The following is a 9,904-nucleotide window of genomic DNA, read 5'->3' on the forward strand; positions in this document are numbered from 1 at the left end:
TGGTTAGCTTAGGTCACCTGCAGCAGAGAACTGACTGTTTTTTAAGCCGTTAACTTCAAGGATTTCTCTCGGTGGAACAAAATCCTCCGGGGTAAACTGAAATTACCTTGGTAAACGAACTGTACAGAAATGAAGGGAAAAAAATAAACGTGGTTACCAAAATCATGCTCTACTCCACCCACTCACGCTAGTAAAAATTCCCACTAAATATAACTGAAACAACTTATGAGTATTCAAAAACACATTTATTCTGAAAAGTATAACCAGCGTAAATTAAATGACTAGACCTCAGGACGGGACACTCGGCGCACACTCACTTTTCCACTATCACAGAAGGCGAGATGAAATTATGTGGGTCGGCCTGAGACTCGACTACGGGTGTACTGAGTTAAAACTTCTACATTATTTCAAGAGGCTTGACGGTGTGCCTTGATACTGGCTCTGCCCCCAAAGTGTTGACGGTACAGGATCAGCTCAGCCATGCGTCTTTTAGAAACCTTACCACAAGAGAGGAAGAGGGTCCTGTTCCGTGACTGATAACCATTGGACTTAAAGGAGGCGACATGGAGGAAGGTAGAGCGGCCTGGGAGTACTATAGGTGTCAAACATTCGACCCGATTTACTTGGGGTCACTGTAAGAATCTTATTCCCCCACTACACACGACTGGGTAAGCACAACTCGACTGAAATTTTAATGTGGGGATCGTGGCGCCGAAGTCTTGCGGAAAATATCTAATAATGATGCAATTAATTCCATAAGAGAATGATCTGTAATATTATGAACTTTATTTGTGGTTACTATACATTTCCTAGGTTTCTAAACAGTCCTACAGTAGAAGTCGCGGATATTTAATGTGAGAAACTAGTCCATACCGCGGAGGAATACACAGGACGGGAACATGGCGGTAATGCGTCCTCAGCTTGAATTCAGATCCTAAAATGTCACGCACTAATAAAAATCGACTCCATATATTCTTCTATCAAAATGACATACTTACACCATCTTCCTATTGATTTCTAGGAGTGGAGGGAGGGTAAAGATCTAGCATTTCACTAATTAAGGCTGAAACCAACACATGCTCAAATTAACCGTCCAAAATTTGAAGTCTAACCTTGCTGTGGATACTTTGTATCGCTTCTTAAGTCGATTAAATTACTCTCATACATGCTTAGAAATGATGACATGCATCTGAAGTATTTAGCGGCCTTGGTTAACACCTTTAATACGGTGACGCAATTATGAGTATGAACGTCCTACTTACCATCCACGCACGCCAATAAAAATCTTCAATATCCTAATAAATATTGTTAAAGCAGCTTGTAGGTACTAAAAAACACATACCTGGCTCATTTTGGAGGGTAATAACCAACGTAAATTAACAAAACCCAAGCCTTAAGAGGAGATGGTCACCACGCATGCACACACAGCCACAATCACAACTCAACTGAAATTTAAATATGGATGGTGACGCCGGAGAGTCTTGCGGGAAATAATACCTGAGAAAACTGCAGTATTCCACATCGTAACAATTATGAACCTTACTGTGATCAATTATTATACACTTACCACATCCTAGAAGTTGCAGATAAAGAATATTTAATGAGAAATATGGAACTAGTTGATACCGCGGAGGAAGACATAAGACGACAAGATGGCGGTACGGCGTCCTCCGTTTGAATTCAAATCCTAAAATGTCACACACTAATAAAAATCGAATTAATACAACCTGATATCATACCATCATACTTATAACATCTTCCTATTCATCTTTGGGGGTGGATGAGAGTAAAAATGTAGCATTTTACTAATTAGGAGGCTGAAATTAGGCAATAGCCTGTATCGCATCTGAAGTCAAACTACCCTCATAAATTTTAAAAATCACTCAGATCTACAGTATATGATGTATTTTGCAGCCTTGATCAACCACTTTAATGCGGTGACGTAAATTTAAGTCTGAATTTGTTACTTACGATTATATACACGTAAGGAATTTAATCTAACTTGGCCAAGATTTCCGTCCTTTTGCAGCTCATTTCCCGCAGCTCAGTGGTAGCAAAATGCAATACTACGACTCATTTCCACAGTTTCTTCGTGACTAGGATCATATTCTAGTTACAATTCACACATAGAGAGGGCAAGAGCAAATTCAGGCCAAGTCAGAGCAAAAGCATATGAGCGAGGAAAATTGTGTAGGCTTTCTAACCCCCCCAGTTCAAAATGTATATACTAAGCTAAATAAAGTCGACAGGAAAAGAGAATTAAACTAAATATGACGTCACCACTGAAGCCGGAGACGCCTGCACGTGGTGGCACTGATATAACTGGGCGGCTCCACTGCCTAGTTATAAAACTGTCCCTCAACCACTTCCCTATCCCCGCAAAGGATGAAGGTAGACTGTCTGCTGTCCACTGGGTTTACATTTCTGGTAAACCTGGGGCTACTACTACTACTATCTACAAGTATTACTACTGCTTACAACTACTACTACTAATACCGTTGCTACTACTACTACTATTACTATCATTACTACAACTACTACTACACCAACTACTACTTCTAATACTACAACAACAACAACTACTACTTCTACTACAATTACTACTACCACAACTACTACTACTACTACTGCTACTAGACACCTTACTGAAGGGATTAACATTGCAAATTACTGTACTCAGTTTTTCATCTAACGTAACTGGTCCACTCAAAAATATTTACGACCTATTTCCTGTCCGAAAGAGAGAGAGAGAGAGAGAGAGAGAGAGAGAGAGACGCTACAACCCAGATAAATTTCCTATCGTACTTAACCCCTCCTCTTCGATAACGGTTTTCACTTGTTTCCCTTCAGACGATTTTCTTCAGCTGAGAGACTTCTGGAACTGAAGGGGTTTGATGCAGCCTCCATTAACCCCTTCACTATAAAGATCTTCCGTAAGTTCCGTAAAATCACCTTATTGCGACCCTTGTTAAAATAATAGACAGTATAACTTATGTCGGTCTATGTTGGAGAGAGAGGCCTTCCTGCGGTGGCACTGACATACTCGGGTAGCTCAACTGCCTAGCTATTCAAACGTCCCTAAGCTATCGTCTGAAAGGAGAACAGTGAACAGCAACTATAGTCTGCAGTTACGTCCAGCGGGTTCACATTTCAGATGCGCCTGGGGCCACAACAGCTATGCATACCAAATTTAATCGGACTGAAGGACTTCAGGCATTGCTGGCGTAGCAGAAGGCCTGACAGGAGGTGGAAGATGATGGAAGTTTGAAGGCATAACCCAGCAGAGACTGTATCAGTCAAGGAATTAACGAGAAGGTTGGGGGAGGCCTTGTTCTGCAGTGGACTTGTAATGCCTGCTGCTGCTAATGTTTATACACACACACACACACATACACACACACACACACAAATATATATATATATATATATATATATATATATATATAGGATTAGAGAATAATTCTATATTCCCCCTGCTTGCGGCAAAAACAAATTATTACGACTGCAAACTGCTGTAGAGTTACAGGCAGTTCCTGACCCTGGCACCAGTACAGAAATACAGCAAGCCAAGCGTCCTTCCACCACATGCACTCTCACTCCACCCAAATACCCACTCTCACTGCTCCACCCACCCACCCTTGGGCGGTTCATGACGGTCCATATAAGCCTAACCTCACACGCGATACTGTTATTTTTTCCCAGCCTTATGATGGAGGAAAAAGGGTCGCATTTGATGTCTTTGGGGATGTAACACCTCTTCCTTTGGGATTTATTGTACATATTACATCTCAATGTCTTAGCGTCTTTGAAGAGTTCGTAACATCTCTTCCTTACCGATTAATTCTATTTACTACAGCTTAATATATTCGTGTCTTTGAAGAGTTCGTGACACTTCTTCCTTACCGATTTCTTCTACACAGTGCACTTCCATACCATCTTGTATGTAATAGATACACAGCAGATCGATAATAAACCGATATAAATAACAGAAAAGAATATTAAGGTGGAATATGCAGAATAAGTCGCTAAAGAATAGGTGTTGCGAGGCCTTCCATGTCACCAAGAAGGGCTCCACTCTCACTGCTCCACTTACCCCACCCTGAGGCGTTTCATGACTGACCATATGCGTTTATTCCAAAAACGATACTGTTATCATTTCCCCCAAACATTATGAGGAAATATAAAGGACGAAAAAGAAAAAAAAAATTATGTACTAACGGGTTTTCCTGTAAATTTACATCAAGGAAATAAAGGATGGGTCTTTTCACTGAGGGTCACCGCGAGACATGGAGCCAACCATCGCTCCAACTGGATACGCCAATGTTTCCCCGCGATAAAACTATGAGAAACTTAATGCTTTAACCAAATCTAACCTACCCAACTAAACCTAAGTTGTGTTTGACAGCCAGCTTTCAAATTTAAAAACATGCATTAGGAACTAACAGGATGACATCAAACCAACAATATAACATGTTGCACATTTTTCTGTTGAAATGTAAGTGCGCCACGGATTGCCCCTCGGTGAAAACTCACTGGAAATAAGGATGAAAAGGAAAAAGAAAAACTGTGCTAACGTTCATCTACCGAATTTCCATGGAAAAATGAACGAAAGGAAGAGAAAAATTGTGTTAACGTAAGTTTTTCCTGTGAATTTTTATAAAGAAAATACACACAAGGGAGACGAGAAAAATACGCTTATGTTCTTCCCGCGAATCAAGAATGAAGGAGCAAAAGGAAGAGAAAAAAGGAGTTTACGTTCATCCAGTGAATTTATATCACCAAGAAAAGAACGAAAGGAAGTGAAAAATGTGCATAGTAGTAGTGGTGGTGGTGGTAGTAGTATTAATAGTAGTAGTAGTAGAAGTAGTAGTAGTAGTAGCAGCAGTAATAGTAATAATAATAATAATAATAATAATAATAACTCCCAACAACAACAAAAACATACAACAGCTGAACCCAAAGCAGCAAAAATATTGATGGACAAAAGAATATAATACCGTACAATCTTACACCACAAACAAATAAATAAATAAATAAATAAATAAATAAAGAAAAATACAGAATAAAAGGAAGATGAAAAAAGGGACAGAGATTTGATGACAGGTGAAGTAGCAATGCGGCTGGGAGATTATAGGGATGGTGTGTGTGTGTGTGTGTGTGTGTGTGTGTGTGTGTGTGTGTGTGTGTGTGTGTGTGAGAGAGAGAGAGAGAGAGAGAGAGAGTGTGTGTGTGTGTGTGTGTGTGAGAGAGAGAGAGAGAGAGAGAGAGAGAGAGAGAGAGAGAGAGAGAGAGACAGACAGAGAGTGTGTGTGTGTGTGTGTGTGTGTGTGTGTGTGTGTGTGTGTGTGTGAGAGAGAGAGAGAGAGAGAGAGAGAGAGAGAGAGAGAGAGAGAGAGAGAGAGAGAGAGAGAGAGTGTGTGAGTGAGAGAGAGAGTGTGTGTGTGTGTGTGTGTGTGTGTGTGTGTGTGTGTGTGTGTGTTACAAGAAACAACAATGCTACGCCAAAAAGTGACACTAACAACGCGAGCTCAAAGTCACGCGAAAAAGTGACACTGACTCAATGATACGTGAGGATGTTAGTGCAGCAGGCAGGACAATTATAGATGATGTAATTGGCGTGTGTGTTTGGCGTGATTGGCGGTGTGTTTGGCGAGTGTGATTGGCGTATGGCGCGGAAGAAATAATGACGTGGATAAAGATGGCGAGGGTGGATGACCAGTTTGCCTTGAGCTGTAAAAGATGACAGAATTAAAGTTCTAGATGGCACTGTGCTCTTTACCAGTGTGATTGACTCAAGGGCAAAACTATACGCTTTTTACCTTAACTTGGCCCAAAATTACCACCCCTCCATCTCAAAAGGCAGCAGAAAACTATACGCTTTTTACCCTAACTTGGCCCAAAATTGCCACCTCTCCATCTTCAAAAACAATACTATACGCTTTTTACTCTAACTTGGCTCAAAATTACTACCCCTCCATCTTAAAAGGCAGCAGAAAACTATACGCTTTTTACTCTAATTTGGCTCAAAATTACCACCCCTCCATCTCAAAAGGCAGCAGAAAACTATACTCTTTTTACTCTAACTTGGCCAAAAATTGTCACCTCTCTATCTTCAAAAACAAAACTATATGCTTTTTACTCTAACTCGGCTCAAAATTGCCACCTCTCCATCTTCAAAAGCAAGATAACTACAGTATACTCTTTTTACTCTAACTTGGCTCAAAATTGTCACCTCTCCATCTTCAGTGTCCAATAGTAACAGCAGATTAACACTGGGATATGATGCTAGTCAGGAAGAAGTGCAAAGACAAGGGGATTAGGTGTGTGTGTGTGTGTGTGTGTGTGTGTGTGTGTGTGTGTGTGTGTGTGTGTGTGTGTGTGTGTGTGTGTGTGTGTGTGTGTGTGAGAGAGAGAGAGAGAGAGAGAGAGAGAGAGAATTATTGCATTTGTAGCTTTCTGGAAAATTACACTATTATAACCATCAATTTTTAGGAACAGCTCTCTCCCTATTTCCGTCCCTCCCTTACCACCTCCCTCCTTGCTGCCCTTCCACCCTTTCTTAACACCTCTTCTCCCTGTCTCCCTCCCTTTCTCCGTTGTCACCTCTCTCTCTCTCTCTCCAGCTTTATCTCACGCAGCTCAGTGGCAGAATAAGATCATGCTGTGGCTCCAAGTCCTTCCCACAGCACTTCTTCGTGACTTGCATCATATTCCAGTGTCAATCTAATGTTACAACTAAGTATTCAAGATGGAGAGATGGCAATTTTAGACCAAGTTAGAGTAAAAAAGGTACAGTAAAGGCTCTATGTCATTTTATAGCACTTCCTCGTGACTAGCATCATATTCCAGTGTTAATCTAATGTTACAACTCAGTATTCAAGAAGAGATGGCAATTTTAGACCAAGTTAGAGTACCTGGATCATTTTACAGCACTTCTTCGTGACTTGCATCATATTCCAGTGTTAATCTAATGTTACAACTCAGAATTCAAGAAGAGATGGCGATTTTAGGCCAGGTTGGAGTGAAAAGAGTATAGACAATATTTCCAAGCCTCTCTCAAGCCTCTCAACCCCCCCCCCCTAAAAAAAAGAGTAAAAACAAAATCAACATTTCTATAGCCAGACAACCCTGATCCTGATTAACTTAGCATTTCTAGTTTTTCCATTTCTGAGAGAGAGAGAGAGAGAGAGAGAGAATTAACCAGACAACGAAGAGACATATCAAGAACTATAAAACTAGTAGTAGTAGTAGTAGAAGTAGTAGTAGTGGTAGTAGTAGTAGTAGTAGTAGTGGTAGTAGTAGTATAAATAGTAGTAGTATAAATAGTAGTATCAGTAGTAGTAGTAGTAGTAGTAGTAGTGGTGGTGGTGGTGGTGGTAGTGGTAGTAGTAGAGTAGCAAATGTAGCAGTAGCCCAAAGTTCATATAGAATGTAAACCCAGTGGACTGCAGGCTGAGTAAAAACGAAAACCAACCTCTCTACAACCGACCAACCTTGCTCTTGAATTACTATTTCTAGTTTTTCCAATTCTAGGACTGTCTAGGAGTGGCAGTTCTTTGGAGGGGGTTGATGGTGTGTGTGTGTGTGTGTGTGTGTGTGTGTGTGTGTGTGTGTGTGTGTGTGTGTGTGTGTGTGTGTGTGTGTGTGTGTGTGTGTGTGTGTGTGTGTGTGTGTGTGTGTGTGTGTGTGTGTGTGTGTGTGTGAACAGGTGGGCCAAGATCGACGTGGTGGGATTTTGGGGGGACGTTGAATTACTATTACTATTATTATTATTAGTAGTATTAGTATTATTATCATTACTATTATTATACACACACACACACACACACACACACACATATTCTACCCCTCCTCTTTCCCCCCCCTCTCTCTCTCTCACACACACACACACATTCTATCCCTCCTCTTTCCCTCCCTCACACACACACACACACTCACACATTCTATCCCTCCTCTCTCACTCTCTCTCTCTCACACACACACACACACACACACATTCTATCCCTCCTCTCTCTCTCTCTCATACACACACACACACACATACATTCTATCCCTCCTCTCTCTCTCTCTCTCTCTCTCATACACACACACACATTCTATCCCTCCTCTCTCTCTCTCTCTCATACACACACACACACACACACACATACATTCTATCCCTCCTCTCTCTCTCTCTCTCTCTCTCATACTCACACACACACACACACATTCTATCCCTCCTCTCTCTCTCTCTCTCACACACACACACACACACACACACACACACACATTCTATCCCTCCTCTCTCTCTTGCACTCCCTCAGCTGGATCTCTCATGTCAGATCACTTGCTAAAACCGCCTCAAAGAATCTTGGATTATTGTACAGAGTCTGTAACTTCTTCGCTGACGAGCAGTTAGCTATAATTTATAAGAGTCATGTGCGCTCTCAGCTTGAATATTGCTCACCCTTGTGGAATGGTTGTGGAGAGGTTGCATTAACCCGCGCCGTCCCGAGGACGTACTTCAACGTCCTCACGTTTTGTCACAGCTAATCCCGAGGACGTACTTCAACGTCCTGCAATTGCAAGGTTCATAATTTCCACAATTTTCAATTTTCGCGAGTCATTTTTGGTACGTATACACGGGACACCTGCCTCAACAAGATGCCAGGCAGAGACAATGCCTTACCCAGCATGACCTCCTCCCCCCCCCTGCATGCCCTTTTCTCAGCAATTCACCTGTTATCAGTGACCTGGCCAGTATAGCCATGTCATGCCACGGTACGAAATTCAGGGCCAGAGTGATTCCCCAATCAATGACAATGTGGAGGACAAACTTTACATAGCATTAGAGGAAGAAACAGTTAGAAATGATGATCAGGTAATGTGGCAAAAAAAGGTCAGGTATTAGTGAGTGAAACAATGCTTATAATGCTTATATTACTGCTTGAAAACCAATATACTCTTGTTCTACATATAAATTCGTAACAGTAAATAAATAAATACCGTTTATGAGTGGTGTGAAATAGTTATCCTCCCATAGAACTCGTTTTCTTTGGTGCCAGCCTGATAGAAAACCCAGTAAGGTAAGGAGGCTCTCCTACCTGTAATGAGTATTTTAAACCTCAGGTGAGCGATTTCTCTATGAATTTTCGATGTTTCTCACCAAAAGCGAAAGTTTTAGCAAAAAAAAAAAAAAAAAGGTCGAAAATTGCCCGGGATTGGGGGGTACCAGTGGTTGAAAAGTGGCCGGGACGGGGCGGGTTAAGACAACTATACAAAATTCAGAACAAAGCTGTAAGAATCATTAACAACCCTGTCATTACAAATAAACTACCTCCCCTCCAAGTAAGAAGGAATGTTGCTTCCCTTGCATTATTTTACAGATATTTTTTTGGCAAATGCTCGGACGAAATTGCATCCATGGTGCCACCTCTCCATGCCTTCCCTCGTGCTACTCGGGCATCTGGTAGCACTCATGACTGGAATGTCACTCAGCCATATTGCAGAACTTCTGCCTATCAGAATTCTTTCATTCCCCGAACTGCATCTCTCTGGAACTCGCTTCCCCAGAGTTGTTTCCCTCCAAACTTCAACCCACAGTTGTTCAAGTCTAACTGTTACAGATATTTTATGAACAGACGACACCAGTAATCTGGTGCATGGATTATTTTTTTTTATTCATTTGTTTTTCCTTCCTCTGTTCATATATATATATATATATATATATATATATATATATATATATATATATATATCCCTCTTCTCTCCCTACCTCTCTCTCTCTCTCTCTCGCACACACACACACACACACACACACACACATTCTATCCCTCCTCTCTCTCTCTGACCATCCTCCGGGTATTTCCCCCATCGAAACCAAACCAAGAAGGAAAAAAAGATAAAAAAAAACTTGCTCCAATTC

This window comes from Coenobita brevimanus, chromosome 11, assembly GCF_032717465.1.
Source record: "Coenobita brevimanus isolate Jiangsu-jjx chromosome 11, ASM3271746v2, whole genome shotgun sequence".
NCBI lineage: Eukaryota > Metazoa > Arthropoda > Malacostraca > Decapoda > Coenobitidae > Coenobita > Coenobita brevimanus.